The 19,342-nt window shown below is 31.0% G+C and overlaps 1 protein-coding gene and 1 pseudogene across 1 annotated transcript in view; both read left to right on the top strand.

Annotated features, from left to right (window-relative positions):
• The first annotated feature begins 307 nt into the window (after positions 1–307).
• LOC115985879 lies at positions 308–18,848 on the top strand (annotated as a pseudogene).
• LOC115983467 (probable LRR receptor-like serine/threonine-protein kinase At1g56140) overlaps positions 2,079–19,342 on the top strand; it is a 54,605-nt gene continuing 37,341 nt past the window's right edge. Inside the window, exon 1 of the mRNA XM_031106149.1 lies at positions 2,079–2,092. The gene's annotated coding sequence lies outside the window, so the exon portion shown is untranslated. The remainder of the gene's footprint in view (positions 2,093–19,342) is intronic.

The following is a 19,342-nucleotide window of genomic DNA, read 5'->3' as shown; positions in this document are numbered from 1 at the left end:
TAAACCGCATGAATTTATCAATTATATATGTAGTGTTTTATAAACAATGGTCAACTTTCTGTTTCTAGATATTGGCATTTTTATGTTTAGTTTATTTACTAATGGATAATTGAACATGGGAATTTGTATATTGTAAGAAATGCATCTATAGTCAGAGTAGATGGTCTGGTGTGGTGGCTTTGCATATCTGTATGAGAAGCTTTTTATCTTCCTCTATTCTTCTCTCTCTCTAGCCCTTTTGTAATATCTCTCATTGCACTTCTATTTTGTTAATGAATCCCATATAGAGAAAAAATTGAAGTCAGTCATGGTAGGATCATCACCTCTTCTGGTTTTAGCTTTTTGTGTTGCTTGCATCTTTGGCCAACTTTTTGAGTTAGCTCAAGCTCAAAATCGAACCCAAGCTGCTACAGATCCTGCTGAAGACGTGCCTCTCTCTCTCTCTCTCTCTCTCTCTCTCACACACACACGCACGGTTTGATACATATGTTATAGTTCTTGGCTGAGTGCTTTGTTGTCTTCTGCATAATTTACATATGAACAGCAATACAAAATTGCATTTTTTTTTTTTTGGGTTATAACTTATAATTAAAAAATGAATTCCGAAAACTGTGTTTGATTTATGTAATTGTTGAAGTAAAATTGTATAAATTGCAAGCTATTTTAGAATCTGATCGTGCTATAGCTAGCAAATCTAGATAAGAGCTGAAATAATAAGTCACATACTCATATGTCATACAAACAAACGAATCATGCATTCTATCACTGCAAAATAGATATTGTACTTTTCATATTATCATCTTTTCAATGATAAGCTTTACATTTGTGCTGACAACTTGTAGTAAATAGTGGGCCTTGGGTGCGTCCTAATTTCGGATATATAATCATCTATTTATAACTAAATAATCAAATAGCTATCCCCTATGTGCAGATCATGCCCGGCATACAATTTTATTTTTTTTATTTTTTAAAAAAAAAGGCCTGGTAATTATATTAAAAAAAAAAGTAAAGAATTCTTTTTTGGGTGCAATGTCCAGCATACAATTTTACTTATTAGATTTTTGAATCACTTGTTAGATTTTTACGTATAGTTAATACATATATGTAGAGTTCAGTTTTTCTTTTGAAAGCAAGATTAAATTTGGATATAATCATGTTTGTATTTTTTTTTTTTTTTTTCTTCCCAAAAAATGTGAGAGGAAGGGTTAGAATTAGATTATTTACATGGGGGAGACAGAAGAGTAACAATAAGCTACAGCCTACAAGCTTCTTGATAAGCAAACCAAGTTTTTTTTTAAGTAGATAGATGGGGAAATGGGAGTTAGGATTCGAATCATAGGAAGAAACATTATAAAAGATATCAATATCATTAGATTAATTATTACCTAAATTTGACAAACGATAAATTGTTTTTTGGGATGATGAACCATAAATAATAGACAACATGTGGTTCCGTATGAATTTTTAACTTTTTTTTGGGGGGATGGGGGGGAGACCAGGGAGACCTTAAGTTTGCAGTTTTCACCCTTTAAAATTGGGGGTAAGTTTTTTTTTTTTTTTTTTTTTTTTTTTTTTTAATTTTAATTTTAATTTTTTTTTTAAAAAAAGACAGCTAGTGCGATTTCTTTTGCAGTTGAAACTGTAATGGGTCTGAATGATTTGATAGTTTTTTTTTTTTTTTTGGGGGGGGGGGGGTGGGTGGGCGGGGATACATAACGTTTTTATTTTGGGATGAGAAAAAAAAAATAAAAAAATAAAAATAATGCAAAAGGACACGCTAAGTAAGAACATTCAGCAGCAAAGTTTTGGAGGGGTATGTATATAGTATCAGAGTAAACGGCCATTGCTGGCTATTAATTGCTTCAGAAGCTAATCACAATGATATTTAATTTTGAATTTGATTGCATGCAGTGAGCGCATTGAATATAATATTTCAAAAATGGAAGATCTCAGCACCATCAAATCAATGGAATATAATTGGGGAACCATGCAGTAGAGCAGCCATCGACTCCACCTACTTAAAAGATGGAAATTTCAACCCCTTGATCAAATGTGACTGTTCCGCCAACTTTACTTGCCACATTACCCAATTGTACGTTTCTTTCTTTAGTATCCTCGTAGTTAAAAAATAAAAATAAAAAATTAATTGCATGATTCGATTTTTTCTAGTTCAATTGGTAAATTGTCCGTCTCTCTATTATTTTATCTCAATATATATATTTTTTATTAATAAAAAACCAATAAGTCAGGGGATCTCCTCTATTATAATTGTTATCTGATTGGTTGTTGAAAAGGTGGAAGGTTACTGCTCGATATTGGTTAAAAAATTAGTATCAAAACTGTTGGATATAATATCAACTAATGGCAATACAAAGTAGCTAAGTGTAAGTTTGGCAAAAAAAGATTGGTATCTACTTATTTTGTTGAAATTAAAAACTTTTTTTTTTTAAAGTACTATAAATAATGATAAAAGTTATTTGAAATAGTATAGTGAGACTCATAAATAGTATCAAAAATTATAATAAGACTTATAAATAGTAGCAAAAATAAGCTAAATAGTAAAATAAGCTGACTTTTTAAGCTGAAGTCAAACGCACACTAAAGGTGTGTTTAGATACCGTTTATTGCTGAAAACTGAAAATATTATAACAAAATAATTTTTAAATGTATGAATAGTACCGTGAGACCCAATTTTGAAATTACTTTTGCTAAAAAAGTACTTACGGGTCTCATGAAGAGTCATGATACCCACGGAAAAACATTTATGCTCATCTTTTAGGTACCTTTATAGAGTGGCAGAGAAAAGTAGCAATTTTTTTTCTTTTTTTCTTTTTTTTAATAATACTATGTGTCAGTTGCCACTTGCCACTGTGCAATGCAGAAATCCTAATCCGTTAATTTTTTAGTTATTACATACCTATCGGTAACATCTGGTTTTGGACCAGTTTTTGTTTTATTTTGTTTTGTTTTAATGGTTTTAGAGCTCTTCGAGCATTTAATTAATAACTTTTATATACCCCGGCCGTGACCACAATGGCACAAACACAACCCCTTTATTGCGTATGTCCCTTTATTATATATATATATATATATATAGTTGGTGGCATATGTCAGTCAAACCAAGTACCATGACAGATGTGTGTTCTTTAAACTTATTGAATTTTTGCATGAAATTGGTCATAGAATCCTGAGGACTAAGGAGAGGTCAGGGAGCAAGGAGACCTTGTCAAAATATTCTCTTAAAAGAAAATCTCATGTTCATTCTCACATATATGATGACCAAAATAAGAAAAAGATAAAATTTGTCTACTTAATAAATTCGCATGGCATTAAAATGGGGACTTGAACTGAATCTCACAGTGTTGAAATGGGGAAAGGAATTGAAGATAAAATGAAGAGATGAGTTCTTGTGTCTTTTTGTGTATTTTCTACATTAATATTCCTCATGTGGTTTCTAGGATTCTATGAATTGACAGTTAATTTTGATCTTCTCCTATGCTTATTTTCTCCTTGTACCACATTTCACTAGTAGAAGTGTGTTTTTGTACAATGAACCTTTAATTCTATGCCATTGGAGTAGACAAGCACAAATTGAGATGCCGTTTAATGCAAACAAAAGAATAAAATCCTTGCAAAGGATAATCAGATCAGGCCTCAACATTATATGTATTACTTTTGCAAAGTGTAAGTTAAGGGGATTCAAGTTCAACCCTCGGATCTAACCCCATAAGAAGGGAGCAGAATGCCTCTAAGCTCTATGGCCATTAAGCAATATTAATTGACAACTTACCATTATATGTAAACATTGCTCTTGTAGAGAACTTGTATGATGTTAATTACTAATATTCTTGAGCAGTCATTCAACCTACTTCCTTTACTAATTAAGCTTACAGTTTTAGTGATCCTCTAATTAAATTCATATACAAACTGAAGCACAATTATTTCATATGATAATATCCCATTTTCTGCTTTAAAATTAATTTTTTTTGAAAAGTTCTGCAAAATTTGGTGAGTTTTAGAACCTACACTTCAAAATATCTTCAACATCTTCAGTTCAGTATATGAATCTTTCCTTTCATGGTTGATTTTATTTTTTACTTATTTATTTATTTCCTTTGCTGGAAGGTTTATGCCCTGGATGTTGTTGATGTAATCCCAAATGAACTATGGACGTTGACTTTCCTCTTCAACCTGTATGATTTCTTCTTTATATGTTCGTTTACTTGCTTTTTGCATGAATATTGATTACCCCTTTTTCATGTAAGCTGGGATTGAACTTAGACCTTGAAAGTGTACTACGTCATGTCAACCACTAGAAATTTGTAATAGATGTAGTGTACTAGTTTTCCAGGATGGTTCATTTTCATCATATTTTGTTAAATGTGCTAAGTTTCCAATATTTCTTACAGGTATTTGGACCAAAATTACTTGACAGGTAACCTATTCGCATCCATTGGCAATCTATATCACATGCAGTACTTGTAAAACTGTCTAAATTTTGGTTTGAAACTCAAAGGACATAGTACATCTACTGTTAGTTAAACTCTCTCTTTCTTCTGATGTTTAAAAAATTAGGAGTTTTGGCATCAATGCATTATCAGGGACAGTTTCAAAGGAACTTGGAAATCTTACAGATTTAATCTTATTGTAAGTCACCCTCATTCAAAATTTGTAAGTCATCTATGTGGCTTCTCGGTGGTGTTGTTTTTATTTTGTTAGATACTGATGGTCTTCAACTACAACCATTTATTTATTGAAAGATATTTGAAGAAGGGTTATGTGATAAGGTGTATCTCAAATAGCATTTCTTCCTCCCTCAATAATAGGATGGAGGGTAAGGTCTTGGGTTCAAGGCACACAGGATGTATTTGTAACTTCCCATTAAAAATATATGAAGAAGGGTTTCAAAAAAAAATTGGATTTAGTAGTCACCCAAATGCAATCGTACGCCTATTCTGATGCTTTCTGCATTCCACACAACTGGTTTTTTTAGACTGGAATTCTGCATTTCACATAATTGATCTTGATGATCAGCACCCAAGAGAATCAAATCCTTGTTTATAATTCGTATATTTTTCTTTCTTATTAATTTTGTAGGGCTTTTGGGACAAACAACTTCACCGGTTTTCTCCCATCCGAGCTTGGGAATTTAGTGAAATTACAAGAGTTGTAAGTTCTAGTACAATATAGCATTCCATTTTCAGTGTAATTTCTGAAAATTTATTTGATTGTATTTTATAGCTAGGTCAGGCAAACTTTGGAAATGGATCTAGTAAACTAGTAATATCATGTCTATGGCTCAAGATTATAAGAACTTTGTGACAACAAATCTTATATGCCATATTGCCAGGTTTTGCATATGCAAGACTATATGTTTTATCCCAGGAATATAATTATAATTCTTAAAGATATATTTTACATGATAGAGTCAATTACTATTGGTAGCCAGAAATGATACCGCTATTGTGTTTGGTGCCAGAAATCACAAAAAAAATTATATTTAATTTGTATATACTTCCTAAGAAATTTTGAAAATTGTTCTAAAATAACAAGTCAGCAACTTGAACAATAATCTAATGATGGCTTGAGACCTATCCTTTGAACATTAAATTTATTAACTGCCACTCCTAAATTTTTATTTGAGCTGAGGATAGGATATCAAATATCAGTTTATTCATGCAAGTTATTTACCTTGACAGCTACATTGATAGTTCTGGAGTTGGTGGTGAGATTCCTACAACATTTGCTAATTTAAAAAGCCTCTAGACAGTGTAAGAACCGGCTTACTACTTATTTTTTGAACTTCAAACTTTCTAAAATTTACATAATAATAAATATAAAAAACCAAAAATTTTGATTAGATTTTGTGAGCAAAATACTTGTGGTCTCAGGTGGGCATCAAACACTAGGCTAATGGGCAGGATACCTGACTTCATAAGGAATTGGTCAAAACTTACTACCTTGTAAGATGATATTGCTAACCCTATCCTATTTTTTTCTTGCTAGATCATGCTTAATAGGGCTCAATATTTATTACAAAGTCAAAGTGAAATATTGTTTTTTGAAGAGTTCTGATTGAGAAAATTTTAGCGTTTACTTTTACATTCTACTGAAAAGATGCATTTGTGCACAATTTATGATTGACTAATCCAAAATGCTTTTGTAGGAGGCTTGAAGGAAACTCTTTTGAAGGTCCAATACCCTCAACATTTTCCAGTTTGACATCTCTGCAAGACTTATGAGTGTTTGAATATCTTGGTTACTTTTATTTGCATTTTGCAGATCTGTAAAGCTAACAATCTCATGGGTGATATTATTGTAGGAGAATAAGTGACTTGTCTAATGGGAGCTCTTCACTGGCATTTATAAATAATATGAAATCTCTTAGTATCTTGTAAGAAAACACCAAAGTAGCCATGTTTCAGATTCCTAATCATGAATATACATGTTTCCTTTCCTTCTATATTGATCTTCTAGAATATGGTATAACGGTTTACTTACATGTATTGCAGGATGCTGAGGAATAATAATATTTCTGAATCAATTCTATCCAATATAGGGGAATACCTAAAGTTGACACAGCTGTAAGTAATGCCCATTGGTGGGTGACTATTTAGATATTGTGGGCTGGAAATGTGTTAGGTTGAATTTGACTGTTTCTCAAAGCAATGGAACCAGGAACATCTCTACTATTTATTAGGTTGGACAACCCCAACTTGAAGAAAGAAATTTATATGGGTTCCTGTACTAAAATTTAAATGATAAATACTAATAAAATTAAATGATATAGTTATCAGTTTTCTCATGGCTTACAAAATGAACTCACCCTATTTGTAATTGAATAAAGAGCCACTTCATAGTATTTTGAACCCATCCTGTTTATTTTCAGCTTCTCCTATCCTTTCTCCATCCTATTCTTGTTGGGATGGTGTATCTTGCTTATATTTTACTGGCTCTAGTTTTATGTGATAATAGCTTTGATGTCAATACATCTATATATATATATATATCTAAAAGCTGAAGCGTAACATTTATTGTTGCTACGCTCCAATTAAGCCACATCAGCATTCACGTTATTGTTCTTTTTTCTTTCCAATTTTCCTATAATTTTTTTTAACATTCACTTTTTTTTTTTAAAATATTTACACCTTTCCTAACCTTTCTCCTTATCTTACTTTTTCATCTCCCTACTACCCTCTACCTTAATATCACTATTCATCTTTCCCTTTATCTTTTTTTATTTTGTCTCTTCTTATTCACACTTTCTTACTATAAATTTGTCATCCTCTCTTCCATTCTTTGCATAGCTTTTCCTCATAAAAATGTTCTCTCTCTCTCTCTCTCTCTCACAATTTTTTGGTGGATTTTTTTTATTTTTTTATTTTTCTTGCATCTCTGCTTTAAGTTAATAATTTTTTGTGTTTTTAGAACTCTATTTTGGGTTGATGAGATTTATTTTAGTTTTTTAAAGTTTTTTTTTTTTTTTGTTTTGGTTCTCTTTGATTGTTAAATGTTATCCTATTATTGCATTATAAAGAATTAAAGATAGTATATAAAAAATAATATTATTTCTATTACATAGCATGATTTGGATAATTTAGTATTTATTAATTGTTATATCTTTTATTTTTGCTTTTTTTTTTTCTTCTCATCTAATTTCATTCAACATTGAAATGAGATGAGATCCTCCATATCATTAAATTATTTACATTTTCTCATCTTTTTTTATTTATAAAATTTAATATTTTACATTTTCTCCAACCTTTCTCATTCCCTTTACCTTTTCATCTCCCCAAACCCTCTACCTTAATACCCCTTTTACTCTTTCACTTTATTTATTTTTTCTTCTTATTATTATCCTCTTAGCATAAATCTGTCACCAACTCTTCCATTCTATGCACAATTTTTCTTCACTAAAAAAGTTTTTTCTCCCTCAATCTTTTGGTGGATTTTTTTTCCTTGCATATTTGTTTTAGGTTGATAAATTTTGGTGTTCTTTATAACTTTATTTTAGGTTGGTGCAATTTAGTTTTGTATTTTATGTTTTTTTTTTTAATTTTTTTGTTCACTTTGATTGTTGAATGTTATCATATTGCATTATAAAGAATTAAAAATAGTATATAAAAAATTATTGTTATTATATTACATAACATTTTTTTTGATACTTTGTTGTTTATTGTTATATATTTTAGTTTTAATTTTTTTTTCTTCTCATATTATTTTATTCAACATTTAAATTTAGCTACATCCCCCTATCATTAAATTATTTAAATTTCCTCTCCTTTTTTATATTAAAAAATTTAAAATATAATATTTTACTTAAATTCAATAAATAAAATTATCATCATAAAGTGGAGTAATACTAGGGAAACACTCATTCTCACACCCAATACATTTAAGTTAAAAATTTTATAAAAAAAATTTTCAATTTAGAAACACTTAATTAAAAAATTAATGTGGATATTAAACCAAATATAACATAAAGTAACTAATAATGCATATTTAATGCCATAGAATCATCATCAAAGTTTAGAAAATGATAGGTTGCCAATGGAGAGAGAGAGAGAGAGAGAGAGAGAGAGAGAGAGAGAGAGAGAGAGAGAGAGAGAAATAAATAAAAAATACAAAGTAATAAAGAGTAGAAAAAGAAAAAGAAAAAATCAAACGTCATTATTAGATGTTAATTGGAAAACAAAGAGGTTATAAGGAGAAGTAAAAAATAAAATAGAGATGTCCATATGGAGAATATTAAAAACTTTATAGTGTAGTAAAATAAACTGTTACATTCACTTAAAAAAATAAATCAATAATCAACCATTAAATACAATCATAGTACTAAATTTAAACTTAAAACTAACCAAACTTTAATCATAGAAACCATATTTCCAATTATAACTAAAAAAGTGATGTTCTCCAATAATAATATAAATTGCATAAGAAATAAAGTTAAAAAATTTAAAATTCTTTTTTTGACATTTCATTTGACCTTTTATACATATATATACATATATATATATAATTTTCATACACTGTTACTTTTTGAAAATCTAATGAATGATGCTATCTCTCATTTAACGTCTTTGTTATGCAAATTGGTTAGTAAATATATAATGGTAAGAAGCTTTATAAATAAGATTATTTAAAAAAAAAATTAATTACCAACGATCATTATGGAGTACTAGTCTATGGTTTTACGCATCTAATGAATTAGAATATATAAAGTTTATTTAAAGGTATATGTAAAGATTCACATTATATATGTGTGTTTTTGTGTGTGTGTGTGTGTGTAAAGGTTTTAAAAAAAAAAGTTATATGTAAGGTTTTAAAAAAATAATAATAATAATGAGATCACCCAAAAAGAAAAGTTGTGCGACTAGTAATAATAATATTGTTTTACTTTTTAAGGGATTTGAGCTTCAACAACATAACAGGACATATTCCAGTCCCGCTTTTCAATTTGAGTTCGATCTCTCACCTGTAATATACCTCATTTTCTTAATTGTATATTATACATCCAAATATTATTATTTATTGTAGTGAAGCATGTCTATTGTGTTCATTATCAGGTTTCTTGGAAATAACAAATTAAGCAGCATTGTGCCTGCGCAAAAAAGCACGTCTCTTCTCAATGTGTAAGTACCTAAGACATTATTTTCCTTCAACAATATTATGAAACATTTAAAATGAAGTGGACTGCATGGAGGGAAAGAAATTGGCGTACCTTTGAAGATGTGGAGTGCACATCAACACATTTGCAAGCATCCTTAATTAGTTCTCTTTATGAGTGGTCTTTTGTGTCAGGTCTCACAAATAGTAACTTTATTCATTCTTTCATGGATTTGATACATATGTAGATAGTTCTCCATTTGTATTTCTTTAGAGTCTGGGCTACTTTGTGATTATTTTCACAAGGTAGTCTTGTTTCAATATGATTATTTTTAAATTTTAAAAAAAAAAAAAAAAAAAGAAAAGAAATGAAACATTTAAAATGAAAATGGAGGTGTCTAACAATTAGCTTTTTAATTGAAAAACTCTCTTATTAGTTGATTGAATCTTTGCCATATGTATACAAGGAGTTATATTCAATCTTTTGTCGAGAGCCGAGAGGGGGTTATATTCAAACTTGAGTACCACATCCCTAAACTTGTATGCAGTAAGTGAACATTTATATATAGTGAGCTATAACAATGATATGGAGATGATGCTTTTACATTGGGAGGTTATAACACACTCAAGTTAATCAAAGATTTGATCTCCATGTAATAATTTAGTGATTACTGTAAAATGATGAAGTGTTTCCTTTCTTTCTTTCTTTTTTTTTGGGGGGGGGGGGGTGGTGGGGGAGGGTTAGAGGGGGTGATTTCTTGTATATTTAGAAGCAAGAAATTACAGGAAAAAAGAAAAGAAAAAATAAAGAGTAAATTCTGTATTACCACTGGCTTAATTGTGATGGCCTTATCTTATAGTCTCAAAAAAGAGTAACACATTGCTAGATTCATGGATTTCCATGTGTAGCTAATAACATAAACAAGCATTGAATCATCAGCAAACATGGAAAACTAGAGGTTCTGGATTTCAAAATTTTATTTCGGAGCATCGATCAGTATCACTAGAGTAATGCCTAATTTAGTATTGAACAGGGATTGTTTACAAATTGAATGGATTATGCATCTAACATCCTTGTTATGTTATTCTTGCAGTGATTTGTCTTACAATAATTTAGAGGGAAGCTTTCCTTCCTGGGTCAGCGACAAAAATTTGCAACTGTATGTGTCTATGGTATTTGAAAATTTTTTATATTATATTTATTTTTCTGATATTCTATAACCTGCTACTCTTGAATAATAACTGACATTCAGATCCTATGCTATATAACATGCAGTAATTTAGTTTCCAACAATTTCACAATAAGTTCAAACAGCAGGTAAATTTCTCCATGCTATATTTTCTTATTTTAATGCTTGAGTTTCTCAAAAAAAAAAAAATGCTTGAGTTTAAACATAATGAAACAAATTGTTGTTTCAAATCTAGTTTAAAATGGCGAAGCTGTTAGAATCTGATAGCCACAATGCTTTCAACATGGTACATTGTCCTCTCAAATGTTTTGGAACTTTTGAGAGGCAATTTATTGAGATTTATATGGTAAAATGAGCATCTAATCTATGATCACCATTGATTTGATACCTAGGAAAGTAAAGGGGACTATCAAGTCAAATTAGTTAAGTGGTCCCCCACCCCCCCCCACCCCCCCCCCCCCCCAACATACCAATTTTGCCTAAATATTGTACGTTTCTCTTTATGGAGGTTTCATAATATATTTGCTTCTTGTGATTGCAATTAATAACTTATACTAGAAAAATACCATTGATAACTCATTTAAACAGACCTCTTTCATCATGGGTTAGTATTATTAAGAGAATGCTTATTTTGCATATTGCCGAGAGATCATTTCTAATTACATGATTGAAAACTTAATCCTAATAAGAATATTTATACTAATTAGATATATTTGCTTTAATAACAATTGTTTCATGTGTATCATTAAACACCATATTCCTTGTCTAAGTGCATTTCTTTTCTGCTTTTAGTGTTTTGCCTTCAGAATTGAACTGTCTTCAACAGGGTTTTCCTTGCAATCAAGGCACTGGCAGATGTAAGTAAAATTAAAACTCACTTTTGATTGTAAGATTGAAAACATTAGTAGGTAATTAAGTTTAAAGAACAAGAGGATACACTAGGATTGGTGTTTCTACGAAGAATACTAAGTGTTAAAACTTCAAATGTTTACAAAATATTGATATGGTAAAATCAAGATGCATTCCAAACTTTTAGTAGACATGAATATTTGTAGGGCTAAATTGGCAATGCATCATAGCTATATTCCATTATAAATTCAGTATTTAGTAATTGATAATGGCAGCACGATATACTTTAGAAAAAAATTTCAATGTCAATGAACTTCTGGCAAGAGCCCTCTACTGGTGAAATTAAAAGAGTATTTAAAGCTTGTGTTTGAGTATGTCAATCTTTTGTCATTAGCACTGAGTCACACATTCAACTTACAGATAAATTAAACTATTTTTCAACTCACATTTTAGTTTATTTATAATAGACTACTAGAATAGATTAGGTTTCTAAATTCAAGCATGTCCATTATGGAAATTATTAGCATGCTTATGAACACACAAATTTAATGACCTTTTCTGAGATTACACATCAATAACTGCTTCTTTTATGTTGGATTTCAGATTATAACTTTTCAATAAAGTGTGGTGGTCCTCAGATTACCTCTTCTAAAGGGATTGTGTATGAGAGGGATAATGAGACACTTGGTCCAGCTACATATTATGTGATTAACACAGAGAGGTGGGCAGTTAGCAATGTTGGATATTTTAGTGGGACCAATAGTCCTACGTATACAAGTTCTTCGTCATCTCAGTTCAAGAATACTTTAGACCCAGAGCTATTCCAAACAGCTCGAATCTCTGCTTCATCATTAAGATACTATGGCTTAGGGCTCGAGAATGGAAACTACACTGTGAACCTCCAGTTTGCCGAAACAGCTTTTGAAGACAGAATCACTTGGAAAAGTCTTGGGAGGCATGTCTTTGATATTTATATCCAGGTCTGCATCATATTATTGAATTGTGTTGGAATTACAGTGTTTTCATTTTGAATGAGGTTTGCATTGCCTAAATTGTTTTTTCACCCTAGTATAAAATCACACACCATGACCATGACTAGGGATTACGATGACAATCCCTGCAATGCAGAAACTAATATCAAATCAATATATTGACTGTCTTATTTCATCAATGCAGAAACTTCCTTAAATATGAGGCATATTTACAATTGAGACTATCTAATTAATTTTAAAATTTCTCACTGAAGGTTCTCTTATTTGGCCCCTCCACAGATTTTCTTTTACCATCTAATTAATTCTTATTTTTCTCAGATTTTTAGTTGAGTATGGCACAACCGTTACCTCTGTAATTACTTCACTATTTTTGCAATCAATTCCCAAAACTCAAAATAATTTTCATGTGCAAAATATGCCTATTATCATGATAAGAATTTAGAGAGAGAAAAAAAAAGAAAAAAAAAAAAACTTTCATGTGGTCCCTCTCCAGTTTTCCTATAAATTACCTCCTTCCTCTTTATCCTCATTTGTGTATTTTCTTAATTTTTGAATTTTTTACCCCAGGGAAAACTTTTTGAAAAGGATTTTGACATACAAAAGGAAGCCGGTGGTGCCTCTTTCGTAGCTGTTTCGAAGGTATATAAGGTTCAGGTATCAGAAAACTACCTTGAAATCCATCTCTTTTGGGCTGGAAAAGGGACTTGCTGTGTACCTGCTCAAGGTACTTATGGACCTTCAATTTCAGCCATCAGTGCTACCCCAGGTAATAAAGTGCAAAAACTATAGATCAGTAGATGCAACTCAGAGGATTATGTACTGGTTCTTAACTATCTTACGTTTGTATAGATTTCACACCCACTGTTAGTAACAACCCTCCAAGCAACAGCAAGAATAGGACCAGTCTGATTGTGGGTCTCGTTGGTGTTGGAGTTTTGAGCTTTTTGTCTGTTTTCATGGTTTTATATGTTATTCGAAGAAGAAAACCCCCAATCAATGATGATGAAGGTAAGCCAAAAATCATGTTGCCCATATATGATAATTGTCTAACTTCATTCAGTTTGCTCTACATGTTAGAAAAATGGAACTCTTTCCTTTATGTGATGCTATATTACTAACTATTAGTGAGGTGGCCTCTGCATGCTGCATATTAGCCTTATTAAGTACAAAATGCAGTGTATCATTTCATTTATACAGGCATTTTTACCGAAACATCTTCTATGCATAATACATGTCTCGGAATAATACACATGCACACAAAAAAAGACATGACAAAAGAGGGGTAGAGTGAAACATAAGTTACATGGCCAATGAAGCCCTGGCTATAGAAAACTTTCCATATATTAATCTTGCTACTGAATCTCCAGCTTCAATCCAACAACGTTCTGTAGTAAAACACATTTGTGGTTGATGCTTAAGAAAAGGATAGTTTCTCTATTTAGCATATAAAAAGGTTGCTACATTTTCTGCTTTAAACCACTCAAGCAAATCAATTATTACTAGATAACGGATTCAGTGCACAACCTGTGTTTATGTTAAATTACAGAGCTCCTTGGGATAGATGCAAAAACATTCACTTTCAGCTATGCTGAACTAAAGACAGCTACAGAAGATTTTAGTCCTGATAATAAGCTTGGAGAGGGAGGCTTTGGACCTGTTTATAAGGTAAGCCCTTATTCTAAGTAAAAACTTTAGTGGCTGAACCCAAGCGATTACCTTAAAGATTATTGTCTGATATAAGTTTAGAGCTGCTATACATCTATTTCTATATTCAAGCAATAACAATAATCAAATCACAGATTGCAACATCACCTTTTTCTTTTTGTTTCTTACCTTTTCTTTTCTTTTTTGTTGTGAATTTTCATAGCACTTCATGCAATGATATCTTGTTCCTGTGATTGGCGAGAGGCTGGAAATTGCAATTATTGTAAAAGTAAATCGATCCATAAATAAATGAAGACGCTTAACCTCATATCCATTCCTTTTCTATTTCTTTTACTAGTTATAATGCACATGCATCTTCTGCTATTATTATCTTTCTAATTTAGTATTAGTAAAAAAATTATTCAAAGTTCATAATAAAAATGAACGAACCTATTTTCTGACTCAGGCCATTTTCCCAAATTCACTTCTCTAAGCTGCAATATAATAAAATCTGTAACACATTTTTTTTCCTTTATTTGGCCTGGTTACACATTTAAAATAATGGTTTTTGTTCCTTTTTTTTGGGGGGCTATCGTAGATTTGTAGGGCTGTTCAGTCTTCAATGCAACTTGTTATTTACACTTGGTATGCTTATGAAAGAAAGCATAATATGGTGAAATGATGTCAATTTTTCATGTATATCTCAATTTCAAGAAGTGAATTCGTTATAGTAAGAGCCTTATGGCTCAATCAACACCTTCTATTATTTCCAATGGAGACGTCGAAGGTTCAAATCCCCCCATCCTCCAACTTTCAAACTATCAATAAAAAGAAGAAGAACTGAATTTGTAATTACAAGTCACTCATTTACAGCAAACTACTTATAAAGGGTGATGAATTGATGAAAAAGGGGAAAATTAAATTTTAAACCTTATAGTTTGTGGTTGATTTCAAATAAACCCTAAACTTAAATTTAAAACCTTGTAGTTTCTCAAAGTTTCAGTTAGCCCCATCCATCCATGTTTGTGGTTGATTTCAAATAAACCCTAAACTTAAATTTAAAACCTTGTAGTTTCTCAAAGTTTCAGTTAGCCCCATCCATCCATATTTCCTATAATGTCGTTTACTTACACGAGTCCAAAATGGTGCATTTTTCTTAGTCTAAAATAATGCCTTAATTATTATTGTTTTAAGTTTGTGGGTTGTCAATTTTTTGTGTTTGGTAAATGATGTAATCTATTCACACAAAAAAATAAAATAAAATTATTGGGCATATCCTAAGTAGTCAAGTAGTCTCACTTTAAACAAACTATGTAACAAATCTTGAATTGATGATTCCAAAACATTATATCGTCATGGACGGTTTATAGTTTGAGTATTTGTTTAAGATAGATTGTTAAAAATGGAATGGTCAAGAAAAAACCATTTATGGCTGACATTTATTAGACTTGATAATAATGGGAACCATTAGATAAGTAATTACATCTTGTAGAGGGTATCACATTTAGAGTAATCAAATTTAGTATGAATAACCACTGCACACCATTAATGCGATGGTTATTCTACAAGTATAAGTACTTGTGAGGTACAAGGGATAAAGATTGGGGTTCAAGTCTCTAAGAGAGAGTTTCACGTACATATACATTTAGATTATGTTAAAATAGAATTCTTGTCTTGTATATATAAAAAAATTGGTATGAATAAAGAATTTTCAAAATGTTTTAGTATTAGGAGATTCTGACAAAATAATTGAAGTCATTAGTAAACAAGAAAAATTTGTGTTACTAGTTTATTAGCTAGGAGCTTCAAATAACGGGAACTTTTTTCTTTTCTTTCTTTTTTTTCCCCCAGACATTTGTATGGTTGTTACCTGATCTATGAAATGGGATCCATATTCCATACGATTATCTCTTTGGTAGTTTTTAGCTTGCTACATGCTTTGCTTGTATCATTGGAGAAAAAACCACTCTAGAAAGCTAGTTTTTTAATCTAACAATTAAAGTTTTGGACCTAATGAGAGCAATCTAGAGCTTGGTAGATCATTTAGTTGGGTAATCTTGTCATCTTATCCCCATATGATACTTTTCCTTTGAATGGTATGCGATATAAAATTGAAAATGATTAGACTAGATATATAATTCTTGGTGAAAATAATCATTAAGCAACTACAATGTTTAATTTTGAGTTTTATCCTCATCAATTTAATGTATAAATAATCGTGTGGTTTTCTTTTACATATCTCCTTTTCTATTTACTCTAATAGATTAAAATCATGTGTAGATAAGTAATTATGTTAAACGATTTTCATTAATATTTTGTTTGGTACTTTGTATTATATAGGGAACACTTAATGATGGGAGAGTAATTGCTGTGAAACAACTCTCGGTTACATCACACCAAGGAAAGAACCAATTCATAACTGAGATTGCTACTATATCGGCTGTGCAACACCGTAACCTTGTGAAGTTGTATGGATGTTGCATTGAGGGAGATAAACGACTCCTTGTGTATGAGTATCTAGAGAATAAAAGTCTTGATCAAGCATTATTTGGTATGTGAAGTATCTTTGCTATTGCTCTCTTTGTGTGTGCGTGTGTGTATGTGTTTTTATGTATTTGTTTATACAATTGTTAATTTAATTTATATGCTTGAATGAGACAAGAAAAAGACCTTTGAATCTCAATTGGTCAACACGCTTTGATATATGCTTGGGTGTAGCAAAAGGTTTAGCTTATCTTCATGAGGAGTCACGGCTTCAAATTGTACACAGAGATGTGAAGGCTAGTAATATCCTACTTGATGCTGATCTCATCTCCAAGATATCAGACTTCGGCTTGGCCAAGCTTTATGATGATAAAAAGACTCACATAAGCACTCGTGTTGCAGGGACCATGTAAGATCCTAGAGGCATAGGCATAGCTTGTCACCTTGTCCCTATGAATTACACAATTCTTTATTTTATTTTATATTATTTAGTAATGTTAAGACTAAACTATGCATGTGATCATTGTTGATGTAGTGGGTATCTTGCACCGGAGTACGCCATGCGTGGGCACCTTACAGAGAAGGCTGATGTGTTTGCCTTTGGTGTTGTAGCTCTAGAGCTTGTTAGTGGGAGGCCAAATTCTAACTCAAGCTTAGAAGAAGAAAAAATATATCTTCTTGAATGGGTATGAACAATATTTTCATGCTCCATATATGATATTGTTATCTTTCTTTAATTATATGGGTTTTTGTTCTTCAAAAATTATCAATTGCCTGTTTGAATTCGTTTTTTGGGTTCATGATAGTCACGATCCATCCACAACTACTTTTTTGTTTTTGCTTCTGCCAAAAGTTGAAGTATCATTAAAAGCTGGATCAAAATATATAAAATATAAAAAAAAAAAAAAAAATCTTTCTAAATAAAAAAATAAAACTTGGATCTTGTGAAGAACAAAGTTTGGACGTCCAAAGGAAGCAATAATTTTAATTGCTAATTTAAATTATTTGAAAATAAGTCAACTTTGCATCATAATAGGAAATGAAATGAGTCACCATACCCAAAGCTACGCTTGTAATTAAGAGCCTACTTTTGTGTGAACAACATTATTTAACAGCCTCTTTCAAAGTTATTTTTATGAAATTCAAGAAAAGAAATAAGTTTTTTTTTTTTTTTTTTGGTTATGTTTTTGTTCATATTTATTCATAATGTTGAGGTGATCATGGTTTTGAAGTTTACACTTTCTTTGATGTTGAAGTATATGTCAATCTTAATTCATCACTAATCCTTATGTCTAGAACATTTAAATGAGTGCTTAAAAATGGAGTGATTGATTAGATTCACAAAATGAGCTTGTGGATGAATTTAGGGTCATCCAGGTTTTATCTAGATCCCCTATAATTCAGACTATTTGAATACTCACTACTAATACCTTTATACTATATTATGAGCACTTAGTTAGACTAATTGAAACAATTGGATTACTTACTTCCACCACTTCTTTACTATATTCTGAACCTGAAGAAAGTTGTCTTATTGAAACAAAAGTATCACTCACTGCCACCACTTGTAGACAACATTGTAAAGCTACTCTGATAACATATATATCTTTTCTCAAGGTTGGCAGTTGCATGAAAACAACCGTGAAGTTGATCTTGCAGACTCTAAATTATCAGAATTCAATGAGGAAGAAGTAAAAAGATTGATAGGAGTATCGCTTTTGTGCACTCAAGCATCCCTAACATTGCGACCATCAATGTCGCGTGTGGTGGCAATGCTCTCAGGAGATATTGAAGTGAGCACTGTAACTTCAAGACCAAGATATTTGACAGATTGGAAATATGATGATATAACCAACGTAACCAGTGAGGGTGCAACTGATACTAGCTATTTCAACTCATCATCAGCCAGTAAAAGCATTGTGGGTGATGTAGGGAATTCATCAGCAAATGCTTCTAAACTTGTGCTTGGTGATACTATCAAATAGGGTTGATGAGAATTCATCATTTTTTTCTTCAAATTTTTTCTTTTGTGTAAATTAAAAAGATTTTTGTTTATTTATATAATCATGGATGTAATTGTTTAGCATGGATTTTGGAATCTTCCTTTGGTGAGTTTGACACCGTAATTTCTTAAGTGTCTTGTGACAAAAACACTATCAAATGCGACGCACTATTCAAGAAGTTATAGAAATGTTTCACATGGAGATTTACCTTATTTATTTATTTATTTAAAATTTCACTAGTTGAAGTTCATAATTGAAAATAAATTAACTCTTTCACTTATCTACTCACCGTACACCATTGTGAAATATTGAGTGAGTTTGACCAAGTAAGGCATCTAACCCTGATATCTAAGCTATGTTGGCATGTAAGACATTGCTAAGTTAGACAGTCACAGAATCCATTCAATTGAGACATATAAGAAAAGAAGAGATTTAATCCCCGAAGAATCTTTTCTATATTCAAGTTACCCTAAAGAAAATTACTACTTAGATTGGCAAGCACTAGAATATTACATCTTATAGAAATCAATTATCACAACATCAAATCACTTTCAAAGTTCTAAAACGTGTTATA

The sequence above is a fragment of the Quercus lobata genome, chromosome 4, assembly GCF_001633185.2.
Source record: "Quercus lobata isolate SW786 chromosome 4, ValleyOak3.0 Primary Assembly, whole genome shotgun sequence".
Lineage (NCBI taxonomy): Eukaryota > Viridiplantae > Streptophyta > Magnoliopsida > Fagales > Fagaceae > Quercus > Quercus lobata.
This window is presented reverse-complemented; position numbering and strand designations above follow the sequence as displayed.